The sequence below is a fragment of the Podarcis gaigeae genome (assembly GCF_964106915.1).
Source record: "Podarcis gaigeae genome assembly, chromosome: 9".
NCBI lineage: Eukaryota > Metazoa > Chordata > Lepidosauria > Squamata > Lacertidae > Podarcis > Podarcis gaigeae.
The window spans coordinates 22,565,832-22,592,173 of NC_139685.1; the positions used below are offsets into that span (position 1 = coordinate 22,565,832).

Consider the following 26,342-nt stretch of genomic DNA (forward strand, 5'->3'; position numbering starts at 1 on the left):
GTTCCCTCATTGAGAGAAGTGAGGTTACAGGGAACCAGACAGAGGGCCTTCTCGGTAGTGGCACCCACGCTTCAGATGTGAAGGAAATAAGTAGCTATCTTATCTTTAAAAGACATCTGAAGGCAGCCCTGTTTAGGGAAGTTTTTAATATTTAATGCTGTATTGTTTTTAACACTCGATCGGAAGCCGCCCAGAGTGGCTGGGGAAACTCAGCCAGATGTGCGGGGTATAAATAATAAATTATTATTATTATTGTGATTATTATTCTTATTATTACTAAGATTTTGGCTGCTATGTAACTGGCTCTCCGTATCTCATTTCCACAATCCCAACAGATAACTGTTGTTGGCGTCCATCTGTCTCAGGAGACAATGGAAGACTATGCCTTTGGGGGGGGGGTGAAGTCAAACTTTTGGGAGGTTGCAGTGCCTGCTGTGGCTGTAGAGACCGATATGGGAGAGACATGTTTTTCTGCAGCTGGGGCAAATGAAGGTGTCCGGTTGTACTGGTGCATGTGTCCCAGCAGTTGTTCCTCCTCCGGTCACTGCTATAGATGCACAGCCCGACTGTCTCCTGGCACTGCAGTCATCTACAAGGGATTCTCACAGGGCGAGGTCAATGTTGTCAGCCTTCATGTCCCTTTGCATATATATTTGTAGCAGAGTTGGTCTGCCAACAGGCCTGGTGCTTGAAGACAGCTCCCCATAACAGCATATCCTTGGGGATCCTGCCATCTTCCATTCTACTGACATGACCGAGCCAGGGCATAGACGTCACTGAGACAGGAGTGCAAACATGCTAGGATTGTGCACTTGGGAGAACACATCTTTGTTTGAAACTCTATCCTGCTATGTTGATACGTCCCTCATAGGCAGTCCCATTTTGGCTATGTAAGAATAGGTGCTCAGGCAATGCATCCACTATTTATACATAGCATGATTTTGTCTCTAGGAGAGAAAAAAAAAGTGTGCTGTATCAACATTCAAGTGTCATTCTTTGCAGGAGTGTGGCAAGGTAGTCTGAAGGTTAAAAAGAAAAAAATCTGCAAAGACCTGATTTTCTAATGAATCCAGAATCTTGGGTGCACAGTGAGTACAGAGTCCCTTTGAAAATCAATCTTTAAGAGACCAAAAGGGGGGGAAATGTTTCCTAGCCAAACATTTGTGCTGTTAGAAATGTCTCCTTTTGCAGAAAGCCAGAGTCAGATGTGTAACGCGATGGCAAGGAGAAGGGGGATATTAGGTGATCTTCTTTCATGTATTTGTATAGGCTGCTTTTCAGAAATCCTGTTTTGATTAAAGCAAATACAGATGAGTTGTCATAGAATATACTTTTAATAGAACAAATAAGAAGGTGAGAATCAACAGCATTTGCCCACATAAAAATACTCTGCAAACGTTTCCCATTCCTCGCAAGCATCGCCTATGCATAGAAATTTGTTTTGTAATAGAATTGCTTAAATTAAGCCTTGATTTCAAGCAGATAGCATAAGAGGAAAGAGACTAGTCTGAGCTGCTCAAAAAAAAAGCGGTGTCTTTAAATTTTAGCGATCTCACACTGTCTTGGGAGAAATCAAACGATATTGACTTTTCCTCTCTTACATGTTGCACAGAGACTCACTATGCACAGGCATATATTAGCCTCTTCAGGGTTTATTCATGTATGATATGCAGACAGTGTGCCCTGAATAACTGAGACTGTTAGCAGCATGGCTACACTACAGCCTTTTAGCATTTTAACAGTCGTGTCCTCTCCCCATGAAATCTTCCTATTGTAGTTCTTCTTTGAGGGACGACAGACAGTTCCAAGCGCTGTTTGCAAGATTATTCGGGGGAAGCAAAGACACAAAACTGATATGGGTTCGTAGCTGATATATGATCTAGCGATGTTTTCACAAAAACAGGTTTGTGGATCATCAGAGTGCCAATTACTGCCCCCCCCATAAGGACCCAACTATATGATATTGTTACACACCACCCCAGTCTCCACAGGGGTTCCTAGCATGCTTTGCCCTGGGTTTGTATTTCCTTTTAGAAAATGAGGCACAGCGGAGACTGTAGTGTCTTTATGATCATAGAATTGTAGAGTCAAGGGTCAACTGGTCTAATGCCCTGCAATGCAGGAATCTCAGCTAAAGCATCCATGACAGATGGCCATCTAACCTCTGCTTAAAAACCTCCATGAAGGAGAGTCCGCAACCTCCTGAGGGAGACTGTTCCACTGTTGATAAGGTCTTACTTTCTGATGTTTAGTTAGAATCTCCTTTCTTGAAGTTTGAAGCCATCTTCCACGTGATAGCCCTTTGGGCATCATTCAGCAGTACCCAATGGGCCTTTAAAAGAAAAAGAAAAAGCAGCTCAGAGGCTCTGTTCAAGTACATACAGTGGTACCTCGGGTTACAGACGCTTCAGGTTACAGATGCTTCAGGTTACAGACTCCACTAACCCAGAAATAGTACCTTGGGTTAAGAACATTGCTTCAGGATGAGAACAGAAATTGTGTGGCGGCAGCAGGAGGCCCCATTAGCTAAAGTGGTGCTTCAGGTTAAGAACAGTTTCAGGTTAAGAAAAGACCTCCGGAACGAATTAAGTACTTAACCCGAGGTACCACTGTATTGCCAGTCCAGACAGGATCTGCACCAATTTCCTTCTGAAAATCGTCCCTGCTCCAATTTCGCCCCAAATTTGCTGACCATAAACAGCACCCTCAGGGACAAGAGTCAGAGGGATGCTCCTCAACAGGAAATTGGTGCAGGACCTCAATCTAGACAAGGAGCATGTTTCTGGATTGGGATCCTGCAGTTGCTTTTTCTTAAGAATAAATGGAGCCAGTTTAAGACAGCTTTTTAATAAACATCAATCATGCAACATGCAGTTTGCCCCTAAGACGTTCAAGAAAAGCCAGAAGATTGTTAAGAAGGGGAAACCACAGTCTCCTTGTGGTGGCTTGCCTGTGGTTCCTGGGACATCAGCCCCTGAAATGTCCTTAGCCCCATGATTCGGCAAGGCTGTCAAATTCTTCATACTTGGTGTGGGACAGATTTCCCCTCATAAAACTTCACCTCATAAGACTGGTGACTGGGGGCGGCCGTCGAGACCACATAACACTGGTCTTGAAAGACCTACATTGGCTCCCAGTACGTTTCCAAGCACAATTCAAAGTGCTGGTGTTGACCTTTAAAGCCCTAAACGGCCTTGGCCCAGTATACCTGAAGGAGCGTCTCCACCCCCATCGTTCTGCCCGGACGCTGAGGTCCAGCGCCGAGGGCCTTCTCGTGGTTCCCTCATTGCGAGAAGCAAAGCTACAGGGAACCAGGCAGAGGGCCTTCTCGGTAGTGGCGCCTGCCCTGTGGAACGCCCTTTCAGCAGATGTCAAAGCGATAAATAACTACCTGACATTCAGAAGACATCTTAAGGCAGCCCTGTTCAGGGAAGTTTTTAATGTGTGATATTTTAGTGTATTTTTGGTTTCTATGGAAGCCGCCCAGAGTGGCTGGGGAAACGCAGCCAGATGGGCGGGGTACAAATAATAAATTATTATTATTATTATTGTCGATATGGGCGATCAGAATCAGCACAGGAAACATACCAAAATTTGTGACAGTAACTCTAAATTCCTGCAACAAGAAATACATCTTTAATTGGAATAGGGCCCTTAGTATGTTCCTAAGCTGCCACTTGATGCTCTCTGGGTTCCTATCTACTGATGAATTTTTACTGTTTCCACATTTGGCATCATGCATTTTATATCAGAGAGTGTCTGTCAGGTTTTTGGGTTTTTTTAATAGAAAAAGTACATTCTCTAAGGCTGTTAAAAACCTGTGAAAGAAAATATTATTGTGCACATCCCTGATAGCAAAATCGCCATTGCCTAGTCTTCGTACTAAGAATTCAGTGAGACGCAGTAAGAAATCAATAAAAACACAAATTGCTCCATCAATACGTGCATTCATTTATACTCTTCAAGGTTATCTTTGCAATGTTGGTGCAGAGACGCATTCTCTCTGTCATGCATATTAAACCAGGCAAAGAGTTATGGAAAGGGAACCCAATCTATCAGAACAAATCTAGTCTAGCATACACAATAGATAGGTGGGGTGGGTTTCGTTTCTCACCCCCTCCTCCCTGCCCTTTTTAGCTGGATGTAGCTAATATTTTGAAATGTGCAAGGACCGTTTTATCAGTACAGTACTTCTAAGCCACTTTCATCTACATTTATAATCAATATGTCCCAAGGTTGACGTGCTATTAGCAGGCAATGGGTCCATATTCATTTTAACCACTTACCATGCCAATTGCCACAGGATTTACTCTCCCGATGTGAATGAATTCCCCCCAGCAGCTCACTCTTGCACAAGAGTTTTCCCTATGTGCAAAATAAAAGGGGAATCAGGCGACCCTTATCTCTGAGCATTCACCTTGGCCGAAAGAGAGTGACTGGAAATCAACTCTCTCACCAAAGAAAACACTGCATTACGGGAGGAGAAAAGGCAGCTGCATCCATTGTTGGGAAGAGTGATGCAAAAATAACCTCCTCTCATCTCTAGCTGTCAAACTTTGAAGGAGGAAAATGACAAGTATTCACACATTCATACTAATTTCAGCCTGGAGCCTGCTAGACATTGGAATTGGGGCTGGTTCGTGTACCCAGTAGCTTCCACACTACTGTCCCCAATATTATTCCAGGTCACCAGGGTCACAGCTGGTAGGAACCGATGCCCCCATAGTGGCCACGGAGATTGGCATAAATATGGTGGCTTAGAAAAAGGAGCATCATGGCAGATACATGGGTGCTCCCAACTTGGAAGCTCATTAAATGGGAGGCCCAGTTCATTAAACTGACACTTGTGCGTGCAGTGGTCCAGTTAGATTTTGTAAAACCCTGGATTTAGGAACATAGTAAGGTGCCTTATACCAAGTCAGAACCCTGGGTTCACCTAATAATAATAATAATAATAATAATAATAATAATTTATTATTTATACCCTGCCCATCTGGCTGGGTTTCCCCAGCTACTCTGGACGGCTTCCAACAGAATATTAAAATACAATAACCTATTAAACATTAAAAGCTTCCCTAAGCAGGGTTGCCTTCAGATGTCTTCTAAAAGTCTGGTAGTTGTTTTTGTCTTTGATATCTGGTGGAATGGCGTTCCACAGGGCGGGTGCCACTACCGAGAAGGCCCTCTGCCTGGTTTCCTGTAACTTGGCTTCTTGCAATGAGGGAACTGCCAGAAGGCCCTCGGTGCTGGACCTCAGTGTCCGGGCTGAACGACGGGGCTGGAGACGCTCCTTCAGGTATACTGGACCAAGGCCTAGATTTGTCAGTGCTGATAGGCCATAGTTTTCCAGGATTTCAGACAGGAAACCTCTCCCAGCCCTAACTGGAAATGACTCTGAGACCTTTTCAATGCAAAGCACAGAGCTGTGGCTCTTCCTATAACAGTATTTCTCAGCTTTGGGTCTCTAGCTGTTGTTGGACAACAGCTCCCAACATCCCTGACCACTGTCTCTGCCAGCTAGGAATAATGGGACTTGTCGTCCGACAACAGCTGGAGACCCAAGATTGAGAAACAGTACTATAAGACTTAATGGTCTTATGGGGGGGGCACTTCTTTAGATAGCATTGCTTTGCATAGCTCAAAATGTAATGTCAGGCTGCTGGTTAAAATTCCCCTGCTCATCTCCCTGTGTGGGACCCTACCCTTTCCCCCCAAAGTCCTGCCCTGCTAGCATCTCTGGCTGTATGCCCAACCAAAAGCCAAGTAATAGCCCCATAGATTCCAGCCAGTGATAGCTTGATAGCTGCATAGAAAAACCAGATAACTAACATAAACAGCTAAGAGGTTGGGTCTTTAGTGTTAAGACCAATATATGTTATATTGTTTGCTAAGAAAATTATGTGTCTATAGTTATTTCTGTGTGTAATTTGGTATTTGTGTTTTTTTTCTTTTTTCTTGTTGTATCAATAAAAAATCTTTTAAAAAAAGAATTTCCCAATAGTCTGGTTTTCTGGGGTTAGATGTTCTCAGCATTTAGTTCATATGCAGGCAGCTCCCCATTTACACAGGGGTTATGTTCCGAGGCGCCGTGCACATCAGTGAAATTGCGTATATTTGAAACATCATTGAAAAAGCCTGCCAACGTCCCGCCTGTGCCCCATTCCACCCATTTTTGTGACTTTTTCTGATGTTTTTAGGTCACTTCCAGGTCAGTAACTCGCGCATGACATCATAAGCACACACCGCTGTGTGAGAGCCAACCAACGTTCTTGAGCTTTTTTTAGGATTTTACCCCAGGATTTATACTGCCACGGGGCCGGATTAAATCAACCAGTGACCAGCAAGCCAGATTAGGCCCCTGAAACGGACTTTGGACATGCCTGATCTAGTAGAAGAGGATACTGAATGACAGGTTTCTTTGTAAGTCAACGGCCTTAGCTGCTCACTTAAGCACCCTCAGCAGTTCAACGGATGAGCTAGGCTGCAATAGCTACAAGAACAACAAGCCAAAGGGAGGTTGGAAGCTGGAGATGCAATAACTCTGTGCTGGACTTTTTGGGCTCCCCTGGAAACCTAAAGGGGAAGCAAGATCTATGAGAGGGTCAGTGTCATGAGCTCCTCCATCCAATGCTCAGGTTGTATATATGTGTAAATAAAGCAATATATCCTAAAAACACTACGGTCTCTGCTGACCTTCATTCCAAGGAAACCAAACCTGAGGTAAGCACTTGAAACCCATAGAGCAGGCATGGCCAAACTCGGACCTCCAGATGTTTTGGGGACTACAATTCCCATCATCCCTGAGCACTGGTCCTGTTAGCTAGGGATGATGGGGGTTGTAGTCCCAAAAACATCTGGAGGGCCAAGTTTGGCCCTGCCTGCCGTAGAGTCTCTCACCATGCAGAGAATGAGGTGGCATTTAACAGTATCTACAGTTCTGTCGGGACGGGGGGGTGGCGCTGTGGGTTAAACCACAGAGCCTAGGACTTGCCGATCAGAAGGTTGGTGGTTCGAATCCCTGCGAGGGGGTGAGCTCCCGTTGCTCGGTCCCTGCTCCTGCCAACCTAGCAGTTTGAAAGTACGTCAAAGTGCAAGTAGATAAATAGGTACCATTCTGGCGGGAAGATAAACGGCGTTTCCGTGCGCTGCTCTGGTTCACCAGAAGTGGCTTAGTCATGCTGGCCACATGGCCTGGAAGCTGTATGCTGGCTACCTCAGCCAATAAAGCAAGATGAGCACCACAATCCCAGAGTCGGTCACAACTGGACCTAATGGTCAGGGGTCCCTTTACCTTTACTGTTCTGTCTGAGAAACAACTGGAGCCAATGATTTAATATGTTTCCAGAAGCCCAACCTTATGAATAATGAACTTGTGATCCATGCTGAAAACAGTATTATATTATAGCTAGAGTCACACAGATACTTTGGCCACAAGACATGTTTCACTATCAGGCTGGGAGAGTGATTTGCTTGTTTGTTTCTGTGTACCGACTGCAGAATTTGGAGGTGTTTCATCCCATTCGAGGGTACCTTCATCATGTAACTGGTTTTGTTGTTTTGTGGCATTCAGTATGGAAATGGCCTTGTTGCAATTACTATAATGATCTAGCAACCTCTCCCTTGTTTTTCCAGTTTTAAGCCAGCAGAGGAACCATAAAGCAACGTGATTAACTCTGATTGTAAAACGCCCTCCACATAACAAAGATATAAATTATTGGCTCTCTTAACAACTGCAAATCACTCTTATCTAGCAGCATTACAATGTATTTGCCTGCAGTTTGACTTTTGTGGGCTATTATCCGCCTGACCTTGTGTGTGTAACACCAGCGCTATGTTCCTTCTTCTAGCGCCCAAAAAACATGCGTTCTTCCATTGATAGTCAGATCATGAGTGCTTTTGCCTGCTAACTGCCTGCTCCTGAGAATCTTGATCAGTTAACAGGTGTTAAAATAAGTTACATGCCCGTAATGGAACAGAGGAAACTACTTTGAGTAACAAGGTTTTTGCTGAAACAGGCCCCATTGCTATAAGGTGGGCCAATATTTTTATACCCATATTACAGATAGAAAACTGAGGTTGTCAAAGGGCACCTACACCCACTTATCCACTTGCCTTCAGCAGGACTTACATTTGAATAGACTTGCATAGGGGTGCACTGCTACCCTATTGGCTGCTAGATTGCATTCCTGTATACACTCACTTGGGAGAAAGTCATATTTAAGGCAATGGGGCTTCCCTCTGAGCTAGCATGTAGAACAGTGGTGGCCAAACTCAGCCCTCCAGATATTTTGGGACTACAATTCCCATCATCCCTGATGACTGGTTCTGTTAGCTAGGGGTGATGGGAGTTGTAATCTCGAAACGTCAGGAGTTTGGCCACCACTGATGTAGACGATTGCCCTGGCAGCTGACATTTTAAACCTTGTTAATGGTCATGAACACAGTAAGACTTGCTCCCAAGTAAAAATGAACAGGACCGAGGTGTTGGTTAACCTGTGACAGTGGCAAGTTTCAAAGAAAAGGGACTTTCTCAGTGTCTTAAAGGGCAATCCTTTGCCCATCTACTCAGAAGTACCGTACAGTGGTACCTCAGGTTACATACGCTTCAGGTTACATATGCTTTAGGTTACAGACTCCGCTAACCCAGAAATAGTGCTTCAGGTTAAGAACTTTGCTTCAGGATGAGAACAGAAATTGTGCTCCGGCAGCAGCAGGAGGCCCCATTAGCTAAAGTGGTGCTTCAGGTTAAGAACAGTTTCATTTTATTTTTTTAATATTTATTAAGAATTTTTATAAGAGAAAAGCATAACAAACAACATTGCTTATATCATACACAAAATTTCATAACTTGTTTGGACTTCCTCACGTCTCCTGCTCCCACTTACATTGTTAAAAAGTTTTTTCAAGCAAATTATCATCTTGTTTACAATCTTATATCCACTCGTTTAGATATAATCTGATAGTTCTCCCAAAGGATTTGTCTTTTCCTTAATCTCACTTATCATCTAATTTCAATCTAGTTTAGTGGTGGCCAATTATTTATGATCAAGCATCCTTCAGGTTAAGAACAGTTTCAGATTAAGTATGGACCTCCGGAACAAATTAAGTACTTAACCTGAGGTACCACTGTATATACTTGAGTATAAACCGACCCGAATATAAGCCAAGGCACCTAATTTTACCACAAAAAACTGGGAAAACTTATTGCCTCAAGTATAAGCCGGTTCACCACACCACAAATCTGGTGGTGGCGGCAGCGGCGGAGGAAGAACAAGCAGTCCGAAAAGGGCTGCTTTTGGGCTGCTCGTTCCTCCAACAACAACGACATCAGCGGCAAAGGAGGAAGGAGCAGCCCGAAAGGACCCTCTCTCGAGTATAAGCCAAGGGGGGCTTTTTCGGCAATAAAAAAGGTGCTGAAAAAGTCGGCTTATACTCAAGTCTATACGGTAAAGGGACGCAGGTGGCGCTGTGGGTAAAAGCCTCAGCGCCTAGGGCTTGCCGATCGAAAGGTCGGCGGTTCGAATCCCTGCGGCGGGGTGCGCTCCCGTCGTTCGGTCCCAGCGCCTGCCAACCTAGCAGTTCGAAAGCACCCCTGGGTGCAAGTAGATAAATAGGGACCGCTTTCTAGCGGGAAGGTAAACGGCGTTTCCGTGTGCGGCTCTGGCTCTGGCTCTGGCCAGAGCAGCGATGTCACGCTGGCCACGTGACCCGGAAGTGTCTCCGGACAGCGCTGGCCCCCGGCCTCTTGAGTGAGATGGGCGCACCAACCCCAGAGTCTGGCAAGACTGGCCCGTACGGGCAGGGGTACCTTTACCTTTATACGGTAAATGCTACTATGTTCTTTGGGACTTACTCCCATGTAAGCATGCATAGGATTGCAGCCTTAACCAATATGCTACACCAGGCCTCAATATAATACAAGAGAAAGTCAAAGTGACGTTGAGGCTGGCACGAGGTATAATATCAAGCATAAAGACCATATTACAGTGGTAAGTAGTGAATCTTGAAACTCTTATTGGCTTTTTATGGCTATCACTTATGTGGTCTGCAGCTTAGAATTATTTTTCTGCTGCACTTTAACAAAGTGATTTGTATGATGAAGGGCTTTTACATCAGTGGAGGAGGAGAAATGGCAGAACTCTTAACTGGGATAGGGTTATATTCAGCTGGAAGCTTACCAGCTGCACTGAGAGTACAGTAGAAATTAAGACCACCTCAGAGCTAAAATTATGTAGTTTATGTTCATGCAAACTTACTCTTGCACACCAGCCCAATCTCCAGGAGGTACAAGATTCCAGACATGCTTACCCAGAGTTCGTGATTCCTTTTGGAAATGAGGCACAGCAGGGAGTGTGGCGTCTTTATGATATATGGTTTATTTACACATACAGACAGCCTGAGCCTACAATGGAGGGGTTCACAGCATTAAACACCCCCAAGAGGGTCTTACTTCTCCCATAACCGCAGTCCTGGATCTCAGCAAATATCAGGCATGGCTCTGACTCTCTTGCTTCCCAGCTTGCTACTTTTGCATCCAGCTTCTAGCCCACATAACTCAATTCTGGTCTTTTGTCTTTCTAAGTCACAGACCATTGAGGAGGGAAGGCTTACCCATTGGCCCTCTGGCACACAGCCACTCCTTTTGTTCCCTTAACAACCCATATTTAGCAGGCCATTACCAGGCTATTCCAGAAAATTAATCTGTGCTGGAACCAGGAATTAGAAGTAGAGCTCAGGCATACAGCCTACCTCCCCCAAAAAACTCACAACACTATGAACAGTACAGTCTGAAGCACATCTGCTCAGAAATAAAACCCAGTGGCTTTAACAACCAAGCTAGTCTGCCTAGGATTGCAGCCTCATTTAACGCCCTGTATTCTTCCTGGCAGAGGGACGCAGGTGGTGCTGTGGGTTAAACCACAGAGCCTAGGATTTGGCAATCAGAAGGTCAGCGGTTGGAATCCCCGCGACGGGGTGAGCTCCTGTTGCTTGGTCCCTGCTCCTGCCAACCTAGCAGTTTGAAAGCATGAAGTGCAAGTAGATAAATAGGTACCGCTCCAGCGGGAAGGTAAACAGCGTTTCCGTGCGCTGCTCTGGTTCGCCAGAAGCAGCTTAGTCATGCTGGCCACATGACCCGGAAGCTGTACACCGGCTCCTTCGGCCAATAAAGAGAGATGAGTGCCACAACCCCAGAGTCAGCCACGACTGGACCTAATGGTCAGGGGTCCCTTTACCTTTACCTTTATTCTTCCTGGCACTCAGAACGTGTCCCTTAATTCCTTGATTCCCTGGGCTGCATTCTACAGGCAATTGTGCAAGGTACAGGGCTTTTGCAAGCATGAGAGAGGAAGCTTACACTAGGTATCCTCATCAGTATGAGTTAAACTTGAAAAGGAAGATTCAGGTAGGTAGCCATGTTGGTCTGATCTGACGCAGTCAAAATATATCAATAAAATAAAATAAATGTCCAGTAGCACCTTAGAGACCAACTAAGTTTGTTCTTGGTATAAGCTTTCCTGTGCATGCACACTTCTTCTGAAGAACTTAGTTGATCTCTAAGGTGCTACTGGACAATTTTTTTTTATTTTTTGAAAAGGAACAGTTCACCATTGGTTTTGAAAAACAGCTAAACTAAGTTCTTGTTCCCAGGGGATGGTTGTGCTTCAATTTGCTCCAGCCAGAGAGCTGGCCAGTCTCCATGGGATGGATGACTTCTCCTGCCTCCTCTAACAGCCGTCTGTGTTTGTTATTTTCCTTTGGCTTCTTTGGGAACCTACTACAGAGGACACAAAGCTGTGTGTCCATTGCTTTATTCACCTCAGTGGAGGCGAGAGATCAGTACACTAATCTGATCATGAATATCAGAGGATGAACCTCACGGACGTCGCTGGCAGACTCTCATCAATTTTAGTGGCTGCAAGTTGCATCCAAAGGGACTATTTATGGTATGTTATTTAATTATACTTATATCCTTATAATTATACTTATATGTGGAAGAGCAGGGAGCCAGTGTGGTGTAGTGGTTAAGAGCGGTGGACTCGTAATCTGGGGAACCGGGTTGGCTTCCCCGCTCCTCCACATGCAGCTGCTGGGTGACCTTGGGCCAGTCACACTTCTCTGAAGTCTCTCAGCCCCACTCACCTCACAGAGTGTTTGTTGTGGGGGAGGAAGGGAAAGGAGAATGTTAGCCGCTTTGAGACTCCTGAAGGGGAGTGAGAAAGCGGGATATCAAATCCAAACTCTTCTCTTCTTCTTCCTGCCTTTTAGATAATTTTGATACACCCAAGGAAGTCTAGGAATTGAAGTCTGTTGAGGGAGCCATGTCTCCCACCCATGCTATAGTTCCAGGGTGTCTTGTGGAGAGAGAATAGCTGCTAAGCCATGCTTAGTCCAATGCTGTCACAAACATGGTGCCCATGTTTGCGCATCAGCCCATAGAAACATTCCCTGTCACTGATTGGGTCCATACCAGAAAGAAGCAACCTAATATAATCAGTTGTGGTGTGCGCTTGGTTACAGACAGTATAGGCTGGCTCCGTCAAATGCCCCACCAACTTTAGTTTGCTCTCCGATTAACCCCCTTTCTTACTTGCAAGCAGTCAGGGGCTGGTTCTGCCTGTCATTGTTTCTGGTTTAATCTACTGTTGTCCTGCCTGGCTTCTGACCTACCAGCAGCAGCCACCATTTGTGTGTCCGTGTAGCACCCAAAACAATTTCTCCACTTGGCACACATGCCCAGTGGCCCAAAAAGGTTGGCAACCCCTGCACTGGATCCACAGGAAAGGAAACGTGGGCAACAGACAAATGCAGCTCGGAGCTAAAATGTGGCTCCATGAGAACAACGGGTGGTGTGCCAACAAATATTCACTCAGAATAGACAAAATTGAAATGAATGGAGCTAAGTCAGTCATCTTCATTCAGTGGGTGTTTTCTGAGCAGGACTACCCTGTGTTAGCCTTTCTTCTAACGCATACCATGCCAAACTTCACCCTAGCCGGCATTTTAAAAAACCCAACAGTTCAGAGGCAATGAATGACCCAGTAGATCCATTTTCAAGGACGTTTCCCGACTATCAATTTTCCCCCACCTTGGTATCGCATCAGAAATGCCAAAGAAATAGAATTGCTGATGATCAAGCCAGACAGCAGCAATCAATCTCCATACACTGGTTTGCATAGCATTTTCAGATATTTTCAAACTGAGCCGTCTGGTTTAAATTCTTGGCAAAGTCACAATAAGAAGAGTACTTAGTGTTTGTATAGCACATTTCAAATGCTGCAAGTGCTTTGCTCACATTATATCTGAGTAATCCTGACAGCAGTCCTGTAAGGTAGGCTACTGTTGTTGCTATCTCTGTTAGGTAAATGGCGGCAGGGATGAACAGGAGATGTCTACAGCATTGTCAGTTGTGCAGGATGGTCATTTAACAACATGCATGCATGCACTGTTGGGATGCAGCCAAGGAATTGGGGGCAAATGGCAGACCCCCAGCTGGCTCCAGCCCGCCGGCCGGTGTGCCGGGCGATCTTCAGTCCTTGGTGCAGCATCAGTGACTCGAGCGTCAGAAGCTAGAGCACGCTACTCAGCAGAGTAAACACTACGCAACAGAAGTGGCAGGGAGAGGCTGTGATGAGCATATTTACAAGCAGTTTATTCAGCATACATTGGGACAAGAGGTAAACATGTCTTCTCTCCTTCGGGTCCAAGCAAGCAGCTAAAAGCGAAAGCTATACACAAACGGGTGGGACGCGGGTGGTGCTGTGGGTTAAACCACAGACTTGCCGATCAGAAGGTCGGCGGTTCGAATCCCCGCGGCAGGGTGAGCTCCCGTTGCTCGGTCCCTGCTCCTGCCAACCTAGCAGTTCAAAAGCATGTCAAAGTGCAAGTAGATAAATAGGTACCGCTCCAGTGGGAAGGTAAACGGTGTTTCCGTGCACTGCTCTAGTTTGCCAGAAGCGGCATAGTCATGCTGGCCACATGACCCGGAAGCTGTACGCCGGCTACCTCGGCCAATAAAACAAGATGTGCGCCGCAACCCCAGAGTCAGTCATGACTGAACCTAATGGTCAGGGGTCCCTTTACCTTTTTATACACAAACAGAAGTTCCCAGCAAGCTGTGCTGGGGTGTAAGCAGGCATGTGACACACAACAGTCGTGCCTGTACCTAAGGTGGAACGGAATATCCTAACATGCATAACCCCCTCCCCAAACCCATGGGGATTGAGGCTAAGCATGAATGCTCTCCTTATGCTGATCATGAACTCTGGAAGTGCAGATCAGCACATAGGCATGAGCTCATAGTCACAGGGGCTTGGTATTTGGGCTGAAGTGAAGCAAGCAATCTGCCACTGAAGGGCAGCAGCGGAACATATGCCCGCACTTCCCAGGGCAGCCGTGCTCCCAAGGGATGCATGGCACAGAGGGTGCCTGTGCTGGTCCCGTGGGTTACCCGAGAGACGAGGTCCAAGTCCGGTTTGTGGTCAAAGGTGCAACATGGAGGCAGTCCGTAGTAGCTGAAGCTGGGTGCAGGGCAGGGAGTCAGGTGAAGTCAGGAACAGGCTTGCAAGCAGGGAGCCAGGGCAGGTCAGGAGCTCCGGCAGGAAAGCAGGACAGGGTTCAGGCAGGAACTAGCAACCAACAATGTTGCTCCTGTAACTTGGGACTGGGGCTGGCTGGCTTTTATCTGCCCCGAGGCATAGGGCGGCCCCATCCTCTGGTGACTCACCTCTCCTGGCCTGGAGCCGAGCACTCCTCCTGCAGGAACTTAATTTCCTCTGCCTCTCTGCCCTGAGCCTCTGCAGCTCAGGAGAGGCTGGAGGGTTACTGGACCCAGAGGCAACCTCCTCTTCCCCTGACGGGGCTGAGAGTGGAGCACCTGCAGGCAATGGGTCCTCCATCACCTCAGGGGCCAGAGCAGGCTCAGCTGGTGCCTGCACCTGAGGATCCAGCACAGGTGAGGACCCTTCAGGCTCAAGCCCCAGCCCCGGCTCAGCTGGTTCTGGAGGCAGGGAATCCTGTGCAGGCTGGGATCCCTCAGGTTCAGCATCCGATTCCGAATCCCAGGCCATCACACTGGCCTCCCAGGTACGGGATAGGCGCTTGGGTGCCCGGAGTGGTGCGTGCACCCTGCAGCCAGGAGCGGCACGAGCCGCCCATGATGGACATTCGATGCACTGCCCACCCGTGACTCCCAAGCCTCCCCCAAGCTGTCAAATGAAGGTGGAAGGGAGGGAATGCCGCCGGCAAAGCAGCGCAGCTCCTGCCCCTTACCCAAACGGCTCGGGGTAGGCTTGGGAGTCGCAGGTGGGCGGCCTGCTGAATGTCACCCCACTCAGTGAGGGCACCCAGGGCAGTCCGCCCCCCCTCCGACCCCTTCCTATGGCCCTGCTGAAGGGCTGTCTATGGATCTCCAAGCCTTTCTGATTCCCTTTTTCCTCTGTAGGATTCCTTAAGGTGCAAGGCAGACTGCAGGATGCAGTGGAGGGGAAAGGGCTCTGGTGTGCAATTGGAGCTCCTTCTTCCGCCAGATTCCCTGCAAGAAGATCAAAGGAGAAGGAGAGATGTCTCAGCAGCAAGTTCCTCGCAAAAATATAAAAAGTGCCCGTGCATTGCGCAATGGCGCGCATGTTGTTTTGGGGGATGCAGTGGCATTTTGCATCTTGAGACTTTGAGCAAGTGTGAGGCAGAGCTTGCAGGACAGCTGTGCGTTGACATTGTTTGTGTTCCCAGGGACTGCAGTTTTCGTTCTGCATAGCCAAGGCAGAAAAGGGGTGTTGGATAACTTGTCAAAGAAACTCTGAATAAAATATCTCATTTATGGCCACTGAGACACATCAGCTGAACATCACATCATGAGTTATTCACCGTCTTTTGCCAGGCCTGAATACATCCACACTGAGATGTGTTGAAGTTTACTCAGTTGTGGGCACTCACCCTTTGAGGACCACTGTTTCATATCTGAACCAGTACCATATGTCTGGTTTATTTAGAACTGGCCACCTTCCTTAACAATGCTTTTCTTTTTACTGATAATCCAGAATACATGCACAAATCCCTTAATTAAATCAAGTGAGCCACAGAGAAGATAATGCAATAATGAGTGAACACAATCATAGCCATGAGCCACTCTGTAAGTAAAAATTACTAAAAGCAATTAAAACTGTGTCACCTGCATTTTACTTTGTTTTATTTGGGAATGACATTCTGGAGGCTATCATTTCAAAATCCATAGGCATGCATTGTGATATCTGTTTTCATTTTTGTTTCTCCTGTGACTTTACTAAGGCAAATATGAAATACATTTCAAAATAGAGCTATCAACTCATTTTCTACTAATTATAACTGCCAAGTGGTTCAGTAAATGCAACTCACTATTTTTCTTCACACACACACACACACACACACACACACACACATTTGGGTTGAAGCTTTCTGATGTTCGCCAGGTGAATTCCATGCATAATGTAAGACAGGCAATGTTGTTTGCATAATAAGCTATTTTCTACCCCAGAAGCAGAAACATTTTATCACTATAGAGAAAACTCAGATTATGAATACATTTTCCATATATATAAGTTGATTTATGTGAAAATTACCAATAAAAGCAGAGTGTAGCCATCAACAAAATGTTTACTCCCAGCTTAATGTTCTCTGAAAGTTACAAATAAATATTTACTGCACCCCACTAAATGCAATATTTTTAATAGGATACAGTCTGCAGAGTGCAATTGCATTTGGTGCCAAGTGCCCTCCCAGCTTAGGGTGCCTCACACCTGAAATGTCTTTCCTGCACAGAAAACCTGCATTTATTTCAATACCAGCACATTGTATGTTTCACACTATGGAGAGAAGTTGCAGTTGGCCATTGTACCAGATGTACAAACCAATGTGCTCATCACTCATGGTGATCCACATTTGGGCTTCATACATTACAAAATCACAATAATAGTAGGATGGAAGCATCCCATGCACCAGAATCCTCCTGGATTTCAGAATCAGGCAACAACCAGGAGCCAATCATCTGCCACGGCTTGCTATTCAAGCTCATGACGTGGTGCACTTCCTCAGTCCCTCACTTGTCACTGCAGGACACCACCAGTTTCTCCCTCTGCATCTCCAGACTTTGTGGCTGTCTGCTGCAGGTGCTTGCCATTCCTCAGACCTGGCCGAGTGCCCCAAAATGGGATTCAGAAGTGATATGGGGTGATTCCCAACAAAGTCATCTTGTTGTTGTTTAGTCATGTAGTCGTGTCCGACTCTTCGTGACCCCATGGACCAGAGCACGCCAGGCACTCTTGTCTTCCACTGCCTCCCGCAGTTTGGTCAAACTCATGCTGGTAGCTTTGAGAACATTGTCCAGCCATCTCGTCCTCTGTCGTCACCTTCTCCTTGTGCCCTCCATCTTTCCCAACATCAGGGTCTTTTCCAGGGAGTCTTCTCTTCTCATGAGGTGGCCAAAGTACTGGAACTTCAGCTTCAGGATCTGTCCTTCCAGTGAGCACTCAAGGCTGATTTCCCTAAGAATGGATAGGTTTGATCTTCTTGTAGTCCATGGGACTCTCAAGAGTCTCCTCCAGCACCATAATTCAAAAGCATCAATTCTTCGGCAATCAGCCTTCTTTATGGTCCAGCTCTCACTTCTATATATCACTACGGGGAAAACCATAGCTATAACTATACGGACCTTTGTTGGCAAGGTAGGTTTGCCAACTAAGTCATACTCACTAAATTAATGCACTTTTAAGTCCATTAACTAAAGGCTGCGAAATATGCTGAGCAGACCTGCTGAAATTAATGGACAGTGGGTCTGTTCTGAGCACAGCTAAGGCTGGAGGTCACTTGCAGTCTTTATACACTGCTGGGCAAACATGGCAGCTACCAGATCATAGAAGGTCGGCAGAATGCCTGTTCTCCACCACAGCTACTATACCACTGCACTTCCCCCATTTTAAACATCAAAAGTGGACCCGCTGCTTAAATGCAATGCAGCATTTATGCAGGAAAGGCCAACTCAATGTTATGTGACGGCCATTAATCAATCCTTCCCCTACTCCTAATTAACTTGACTGGCTTTACTGAATGAAGAGCAAATCATAGATCATCTATATATTTATTCGACGTCTTGGCTCTCACGGCTTCTCTTGGAGATTAAGGGAGATCACCACAGGGCAGCTGTTAAGTTGTGACTTATCCTGGCAACAGGGGTGGAGGAAAGTTAAGCTGGCCCTCCCCAGCACTGGCAAAATGGCTGCTTCATTCCGAACGAGTTTATTCGGACAATATTTTCCGAACGAGTTTATTCGGACAATATTTTCATGAGACACTGGGACATTATTGCATCTGTTTGGTTTTAGCACTTTGCTCTTGGTTTTTAACTTTGACCTCCAGCTGCTGTCCAAATGCTGAAGATGTACCATTGCTGTTTATGCTGGGAATGGTTACATCTTCGTAATCTAAGGTTCATGCTTTTCATTATACAGTGGTACCTCGGGTTACATACACTTCAGGTTACACACTCTGCTAACCCAGAAATAGTGCTTCAGGTTAAGAACTTTGCTTCAGGATAAGAACAGAAATCGGGCTCTGGCGGCGCGGCAGCACCAGGAGGCCCCATTAGCTAAAGTGGTGCTTCAGGTTAAGAACAGTTTCAGGTTAAGAACAGACCTCCAGAATGAATTAAGTACTTAACCTGAGGTACCACTGTAACTTTGGTTTTAACAGTGAAGTACGGTTATGATGATGAAGTGCTTGCTTAATTGGTGATCGGTTGAAGGATCCAAGAACTTGGAATGCAGGCCAGGATGTCGTCTAGAAGATGTGTTTTTTATGTATATCATGGACTGGCTGGATGAAGGGGGGGAATCTAGCCAGTGAACCCCCTTGGGAAGCTTCCTCCTCAATATATACATGATGATTAAAGGTGAAGGAACCGCTAACCATTAGGTCCAGTCATGGCCGACTCTGGGGTTGTGGTGCTCATCTCGCTTTATTGGCCGAGGGAGCCAGCGTACAGCTTCCAGGTCATGTGGCCAGCATGACTAAGCCGCTTCTGGTGAACCAGAGCAGCGCACGGAAACGCCATTTACCTTCCCGCCGGAGCGGTACCTATTTATCTACTTGCACTTTAACGTGCTTTCGAGCTGCTAGGTTGGCAGGAGCAGGGACCGAGCAACGGGAGCTCACCCCGTCACGGGGATTCAAACCGCCGACCTTCTGATCGGCAAGTCCTAGGCGCTGTGGTTTAACCCACAGCGCCACCCACGTCCCTTACATGATGATTAGGGCTCTGGAATTTATAAAAATGCCCCAAACCCACTTTTGCTCCCATGCCAGCTACCATCTATGCAAGGTGATGATGATGATAAGTGCTTTTTCTGGGGGTACTCAAGGGTACGCAGTGCTGGCACCTTTTTTTTCTAGAAGAAAAACACTTACAATTATTATTAATTTATATATTGTGCTATACCCTCAGGTCTCAGTATATAAAGGTAAAGGTAAAGGTACCCCTGCCCGTATGGGCCAGTCGTGTCCGACTCTAGGGATGTGCGCCCATCTCACTCAAGAGGCCAGGGGCCAGCGCTGTCCGGAGACACTTCCGGGTCACGTGGCCAGTGTGACATCGCTGCTCTGGCGAGCCAGAGCCGCACACGGAAACGCCGTTTACCTTCCCGCTGGTAAGCGGTCCCTATTTATCTACTTGCACCCGGAGGTGCTTTCGAACTGCTAGGTTGGCAGGCGCTGGGACCGAGCAGCGGGAGCGCACCCCGCCGCAGGGATTCGAACCGCCGACCTTTCGATTGGCAAGTCCTAGGCACTGAGGCTTTAACCCACAGCGCCACCTGCGTCCCCCTATATCTCTATATACTGCGTCTCAGTATATATCTGCTTACAATTTTTGAAATTCTCCTGTTTGGTAGTTTAGAGTGTGTTTAGCAGCTCCAAGAAAAAAATCACTCTGATATTCCAGTCTATTCTATTTTAAAACAAGGGTAGAATAACCTGTGGCCCTCCAGATGTTTCTAGACTCCAGCACCTATTGTCACAGACCACTGGCCAGGCCTGCTGAGGCAGGGGAGGCGTGAGAGCCCCACAACATCTGGAGGGGCACAGCTTCCCTATCGCCTCTTAAAAAATACCATCTTTAAATATATGCCAAGATTAAGTGTGCCCGACTTTCAGGCCTACCATATCATTGCTAGTTACTGGGAGCATACAGTGCAAAGATATGTAATATACTGTGGATGAAATAATGTGAATCAAATGATTTAAACTCCATACATCATGCAAATTGTTCGTTTCTGCATATATTACAGCACAAAGCCTGAATCTATTATCATATATAATACTGACCTGCATGAACGATAACAGGATGTAACCATATTCTATTTGGAGCGTTTGTTTCCTTATCCATGCTGTCTACTTCCAGACTGCATTTCTTTAATTTTGCTGTACAAATTTCTGTGAGTCTAACCCTCCCCCCCTAAAATGCTGAAGCTAGCATTAAAAGATGTTGTCATAAATAAGCTCAAAACGGTGAGATTCAGAGTGATCCATCATGTGTCAGAAAGGAAAGCGTTGCATGTAGTTCCTTCTGAGCTGCCACCACAGCCACACTTTTGTGGAGAGAGCTGGGTGGCTTAGCTAGTGGACATTATAGTACTTTGCACACATGCCAGTTGAAGGGACAGAGGCAAAAAAAATGGGACGTTTGCATTTTTTAGAAGTCCAGCAGTCCAAATAATTAGTGGGGGAAGTCTGTAGCTTGATGGTAGAGCATCTGTTTTGCATGCAAAAGGTGCTGTGACTATTAGCTGATTCATTGGTTAATTAATCAATTTAAAATCATTTGATGGATTAGAAAAGTCTGCCCAATGTTTCATTTCATGTTTCTTTTAAAAACATAAGTACTCACAAAAGCCAGAGCAGAGACATCACCTTGCCAACAAAGGCCCGTATAGTTAAAGCTATGGTTCTCCCAGTAGTGATGTATGGAAGTGAGAGCTGGACCATCAAGAAGGCTGATTGCCGAAGAATTGATGCCTTTGAATTATGGTGCTGGAGGAGACTCTTGAGAGTCCCATGGACTGCAAGAAGATCAAACCTCTCCATTCTGAAGGAAATCAGCCCTGAGTGCTCACTGGAAGGACAGATCCTGAAGCTGAGGCTCCAGTACTTTGGCCTCCTCATGAGAAGAGAAGACTCCCTGGAGAAGACCCTGATGTTGGGAAAGATGGAGGGCACAAGAAGAAGGGGACGACAGAGGACTAGATGGTTGGACAGTGTTCTCGAAGCTACCAGCATGAGTTTGACCAAACTGTGGGAGGCAGTGGAGGACAGAGGTGCCTGGCATGCTCTGGTCCATGGGGTCACGAAGAGTCGGACACGACTAAACAACTAAACAACAACAAGGTGCCATCCACTGGGGGAGGTTTTATTATTATTATTGAAAAAGCATCTTCCCACCACCTTTTCTAAGATACAGTAGAGAATTCCATTCCCTAAGTTAGTGTCTGTTGAGTTATTTGTTGGTAGGGAAAGAGCATGCTTTTTCCTTCAAAATTACTGCTTATTCACATACAATGTCATGCAGATTTATTCAATTACTCACCTAAAACCAGTCTAATTGATCAGTGAAGGATATACAGTGTTATGTAGGCTAATGTGGAAATATAGCCCATTGAACCCAATAAGCATGACGAGGCCCAAGATGCACAGTTTCTTTCCTTGGGTGACACAAAATATTTGGAATGCAAAGTCCAAAAAAACCTGTTGTCACTATTTAATGCATTGTCTCATAGCAATTCATGGGTCTGTAAGCTGAGAGAAATCGAAGGCCGATTTTTACATGGTTAAATTTTCCAGCATGACTGAATTAATTGCTTTAGGTCTATTTTGCAGTTAAACATATAATCAGTAAACAACATCAGGCAAAATCCACAAAGAAGAAGGAGGAGGAGGAGGAGGAGGAGGAGGAGGAGGAGGAGAAGGAAAAGGAGGAGGAGGAGGAGGAGGAGGAGGAGGAGGAGGAGGAGAGGAAGACCCCACCCATTTGGCTGGGTTTCCCCAGCCACTCTGGGTGGCTTACAACATATATAAAAACATAATAAAACATCAAACATTAATTAAGATTTGTATGTAAGCCCCATTGAGATGAATGGAAGCTTCCTATTCAGGATGGATTGTGCCCATTAGCCCCTGTGGTTCTGTAGCCCTTCCAAAGCCAAAGCCTGGGTCTTGAATAATCTCGTGAACTGTAAATTAAAATGTAAATCACTTAACAGTTTAAATTTCAGGAACACCAAAACCTCACTTTGCATGCCTTTTCCTTTGCAAAATTTGTCACCAATTCCTTGAGGTCATGTGCTGATGCCCTGGGCATGTTCAGTTGATAATAGTTACCAAGTCAACTTGCCAACAAAGGTTCGTATAGTTAAAGCGATGGTTTTCCCAGTAGTGATGTATGGAAGTGAGACCATAAAGAAGGCTGATCGCCGAAGAATTGATGCTTTTGAATTATGGTGCTAGAGGAGACTCTTGAGAGTCCCATGGACTGCAAGAAGATCAAACCTCTCCATACTGAAGGAAATCAACCCTGAGTGCTCACTGGAAGGACAGATTGTGAAGCTGAGGCTCCAGTACTTCGGCCACCTCATGAGAAGAGAAGACTCCTTGGAGAAGACCCTGATGTTGGGAAAGATGGAGGACACAAGGAGAAGGGGGCGACAGAGGACGAGATGGTTGGATAGTGTTTTCGAGGTTACCAGCATGAGTTTGACCAAACTGCGGGAGGCAGTGGAGGACAGAGGTGCCTGGCGTTCTCTGGTCCATGGAGTCATGAAGAGTCGGACACGACTAAACGACTAAACAACAACAACCAAGTCAACTTTTGCACAACAGCAACAGCAACAACCAAGTCTTTTGCAACTTACCGTAGTTGAGCACATGTAAGTTTGTGCTTTGAGAAACTAGTTCACCACTTGCCACTGAAAGCGTGAGAAGGATCCTTAGAGCAGCAGACACATTTAGGCACATTATCCAGGAGTTTTTGCTGTCGGTACGAAGAGATGTGACCTTTGTGGCAACATAGACTTTGGAAGTCTTTGAGATGTTGCTATAAATTCACAGCACAGATCTTCTGCATCAATATATTTATTTCCATTGTGTATCAATGATTTTTTCCAAATTCCTGCAGGTACATCTTCAGTAGATTTTTGTTGTTGATGATGCTATAGATATCATAAGGATGCAAATAGGGAATTAGATTGTTGTAGCTGCTGAAATCTTTCTTCAACAGAATTGGATGGCCGTGTCTAAGCATAGCAGAAACTTACATTGATTTTCTGCTATGGATCTTGCAGCGCCTCTTCTTAGGCCTCATACACAAGCTGCCATTTCTTTCTTCCCCCCCCCCTAACTTATCCTGTCTCAAAGGTTTGTGGTATTTCTAGCTCCTTTGCAATCGCAGTAACATCTATCAAAACTTGTCAAAAACCCTCATCACACCTGCAGTTCACAAGGTAATTCCTGGTCACTTGCAACTGGCTTCTAGCTGAATTTAAATCAGATTCCTTATTTTGTAGTAGCTTGCTTGTACGATTGACTTCCAAACAGACGTTGTACAAACTGCCAAGGGACGTCACAAGCTTGAACTTACTAGTAGCTTCAATCCGGGAAATATTTCCATATAAACCTTTTAGGCTTGCATCATCGAAGATTTTCATTAAAGCACCGTATATTCTACCAAGATGATATCTCAATGATTCCAAAGAATAACTGACTAGAATTTGGCTGAGTTTGCATGCCCTAAATTTTTCTGCTTTATAGCACCTGCTAGAAGCTGTATAAGCTCGTTGTGGGTATCTTTTCCTAAGTAGTGAACCATTGCTTCTTGATCTTTAACTCTGTACAAATGTTCATTTATGATAGGATTAAAAAAAATGGTTAGGTATTGCACAAACTTTTTTTTAAAAAACCTCGTTTTTTAGCGCTGTCCAACTCATCGGTTGTACCATGTAATGCCAACAATTGCATGCCAAGAACTCTGACCAAAGCGATAAAGCATTTCAAGATTTGTCACCAATGTTGTTCTTCTTGCCTAATTTTCTGCTGGTTAAGATCATCAGTTGCCCCCCCTTTAGATAAGCACAATTCAAGTTCTCCCCAGGTCTGATAGTTTTCTCAATGATCAGTATTCCTTTCATGTGAAGACAGAATTGCTCCAATGTTCTTCCAGTCTTTTGAACCTATTTCGTTTTGGGTTGATGCACCTTTTCTGTTTTGCTGAACAACTTTCAGCAAAAAACAAACAAACCAAAAACACCTCCACAACTTTTGAGGATATAGCAACCATTGGTGGCACACTTATTCACCATTTGCTAGTCTCCTCTTATAGCGCATAGGAGAAAATCTTGTTTTTTGAGTCTCTGGGGAAATATGCGACACAACCTTTGTGGTCCATGTTGTATTGCAAATTATCGCTGCAATGGTTAGGCCAATTAGCAGGGTCACTGTAATTCAAGTCAGGCACAGTTCTTTTGCAGACTTTGCAGCACTCTCACTTTTCTTGATACCTTCTTTTTCCTCTGGGTTGTTTTCCAAAATTATCTCCAATATGTGAAACTTCCATCTTAGAGTTTATCTCAGTTGTCGTAGCAGCAGCAGCACCACATTTAACTCCCTCGGTACTAGTTCATAGCTGTCAACTTACAGATTTGAAAATAAGGGATCAGCAGCCAAAATAAGGGATCAACAATTACTTTGATAAAATACATATTTTGTTGTGTGCAAATGGCTTTAGATACCTATTAGGTCCTATAAATTACCATATAGCATATATTCAACACACAAAAAAGCAACAATTTGTTGTTGACAAAGCACAGCTAGACATAGAAAGGGCCCCATTACCTTCAGTAGCTTATTTAAGGGACATCATCAATAAGGGATAGCAGCGGGACATGGCCCTGGGATAAGGGACTGTCCCGCCAAATAAGGGACGCTTGACAGCTATGTACTAGTTGCAACAAGAGTATAGCCATAGTCTTGTTCCTCAGTTGCTTTCTGTGTACAAAGGCATTTCAGGAAGAACCCCTCTTGCATAGCTTGCTCTTCAGCTTTTTCTGCCTTACGTTTGCAGTACTGAGCTCCAGATGGTTGTTTTTCATCAGCCGTTGCTCACTGGAAAAATGAAGACATTTTCTAAATAAGATTAAGATGCAACTGTAAGATTTAAAATTAAGTGCGTTTTTCCATATGTACATAAAGAAACCATTCTAATGCATGAATTACTTCAAAAACGATAAAATTATTCGAAATATAAAGTAAAAGCTAATCTGTATAAAACTGTGCCCTTCTGAGGTCTGTGCCATAGGTGGCTGCCTAGTAACTTAATGATGGTTCCACTCCACCAACCCCTTTGTGGACTTTGGAGGTCCTAGGACCCAAATTTTGGACTAGCTCAGGGCCCCATAATACCAATGTCTGCCCCTGGTCTCAGGCAGCTGCTACCAGATCCTCTTTAGCTGGAGATGCCAGACATTGAAACTGGGCTCTTATGCAGGCAAAGCTACTGAGCCACGGTCATCTGCTTTAATAATAATAATAATAGTAATTATTATCATCATCATCATTATTATTAATACCCTGCCCTCTCCAGCCAAGGCTGGGCTCAGGGTGGCTAACAAGCAATAATAAAAACAAGTTGAATGAATACAACTTTAAAAAAAAATTAAAATACAACATTAAAATATTGAAACATTAAAATATTAAAATGTAGCCTCATCGCAGGAGGAGAAAGAAAAAGAAAAAAGAAAGAGGGGGAGGGAATCAAATTGGCTCCAAGCCAAAGGCCAGGCGGAACAACTCTGTTTTACACGCCCTGTGGAAAGAAATCAGATCCTGCAGGGCCCTGGTCTCATGAGGCAGAGCGTTCCACCAGGCCGGAGCCAGTGTTGAAAAGGCCCTGGCTCTGGTTGAGGCTAATCTAACTTCCTTAGGGCCCGGGACCTCTAGGGTGTTGCTATTTATGGACCTTGAGGCTCTCTGTGGGGCATACCGGGATTTATATGTGTTTGGGTGCAGTGCTTACAGAGGCAAGAACTTTATCTGCCTTTTTCGTGATGTTTCGACTGGCCGGCAGCTTTATTAAGGAACATTGGAAGCTGCCTTATTCTGAGTCAGACCATGGGACTAATATTGCCTACAAAGTCACTCCCGACATAAGGAGGGGGTGGAGTTGCAGGCTCAAGCCCCCAACATATGTATGGTGCTGGCTTCAGCCCCGCGCGACATGGGGAATCCTCGGGCCACGTCAGCCCCAGGGCCAGCCAATCAGCTGGCCGCAGGGG

The 26,342-nt window shown here is 45.4% G+C and overlaps 1 long non-coding RNA gene across 1 annotated transcript; it reads left to right on the plus strand.

Annotated features, from left to right (window-relative positions):
- Positions 1 to 1,013: 1,013 nt before the first annotated feature.
- LOC310852184 lies at positions 1,014 to 16,604 on the plus strand. Its single transcript, XR_014568017.1, has 3 exons — positions 1,014 to 1,088; positions 11,650 to 11,945; positions 15,443 to 16,604. It is a non-coding gene; the product is annotated as an uncharacterized lncRNA (long non-coding RNA).
- Positions 16,605 to 26,342: the final 9,738 nt, after the last annotated feature.